The 1,480-nt window shown below is 39.1% G+C and overlaps 1 protein-coding gene across 1 annotated transcript in view; it reads left to right on the forward strand.

Annotated features, from left to right (window-relative positions):
- The first annotated feature begins 623 nt into the window (after positions 1 to 623).
- Positions 624 to 1,480, forward strand: part of mvb12ba (multivesicular body subunit 12Ba) — a 34,153-nt gene continuing 33,296 nt past the window's right edge. The window contains exon 1 of the mRNA XM_005751934.1: positions 624 to 878. The gene's annotated coding sequence lies outside the window, so the exon portion shown is untranslated. The remainder of the gene's footprint in view (positions 879 to 1,480) is intronic.

Raw genomic sequence — 1,480 nt, forward strand, 5'->3', positions numbered from 1 at the left:
CACTGCTCAGTGACAAAAATACTTATGAGCCCCTGAAACGAGACCCAGGAAGTGGTTACAGGAAGAAGGTGATAGATTGTCTCAAGCAGTTAGAACAAGAAACTGCTATTGACTGGATCTCATACCACATCTCATACCAGGGGAATCTACACCAAGTCTGTGGTTTACTGGGTGTAGGGTGTACCAATTGTCTGTATGATCAACTCGGTCACCTATAACATTCCAAGGTTTCTGATTTGAAAACACTATGCCCAGATGAAAAGAATCAACCTTTTGAGATTTGTTGCATGGTGGACACAAAAATGTACATTAGCAGTTAAACAACAGAATAAGGCTTTCAAAAGATTGAAAAAAAATGTTCCCACAATCTAATAAACTACAAAAAGAAACAAAGAGACTTTCAAAGAGACTCAGGGCATATAGTTTTTGCTGATATTTTTACATTTTTGAAGGAGACGGGAATTTTAAAAAGAAATGTATTTGGCGGTACTGTAGATTCTGTGCTATACTCCAATCTAAAAGGTGGCGGTATTGCACCTAGAAGTTATTTGCCAACCGCCAAAAAAACAGGGGAAGAAGAAGAAGAATTTCGCTACTTGCCAACCAATAAATATTAAGAAGAAGAAGAAGACCGCGACGACTCCTCCGAATCCGAACGAGTTCTTTCCGCTTTTCGAACAATGATATCTTCCTGAAACCGCTAGCTGGAAAACTGTTGTGCAGATATGCACAGAATAGGTTGTGTTTAGCACTGGTTTGATGAATAAGGCAATTTTCTAACAATGCGAGCTTTTCCAAAGCTGTGAAACGACCTAACCAAACAGAACACTGAGGAAAAATTTCGGGAACCTCTCACATCCAACTGTTAGCCTGTTTCGGTAAGTGGTTAACCCAGTTAGATTGCTAACATTATCATTTATTGCAAATCCCGTGTCTTCTCAAGAATGTGATACGTGAAGCTGCCTTTGGTGGTGTAATTGACTGAGGTATGTGATATAAGCGCTTAAACGATCCAAGGGATAACAGACCGTTGGCTGGCCAGTAAAACCATAGCTGACGTCTGTGGTCGGTTGCAGCTGGCGTGTGGAAGATGCACTATGTTACCCGACTAGCTTGTTAGCTTGATCGCTTATTTATTATTTCACAGTTAGAGTTGACAAACGAAGTCGAGTTATTGTCGCACAATAAATAATTTAGTTATGGCTGTTGTTAGTAATTTGTGTTAAACCTACGAATCAATGCGTAACTTGTCCTGTATGAGGAGAACTTTTGAGTGACATCTTTTTATCTCATTGCACCACTGGAATTTTGAGTGTTAGGACGTAGAAGAGAAATCCAGTCCTTTGCAGAGGAGCTCACTGGAGACCAAAAAAAAGCAAATTTATGTCCTTATTACGTAAGCCGTTTGTTTATACCCCAGATTATTTTGTGACTTATGTAAAATAAGTTGCATCAAGATTTAAAAAATATGGCAATAGAA

The sequence above is a fragment of the Pundamilia nyererei genome, unplaced genomic scaffold, assembly GCF_000239375.1.
Source record: "Pundamilia nyererei isolate P.nyererei 1_Seehausen unplaced genomic scaffold, PunNye1.0 scaffold00335, whole genome shotgun sequence".
In the NCBI taxonomy this organism is placed as follows: domain Eukaryota; kingdom Metazoa; phylum Chordata; class Actinopteri; order Cichliformes; family Cichlidae; genus Pundamilia; species Pundamilia nyererei.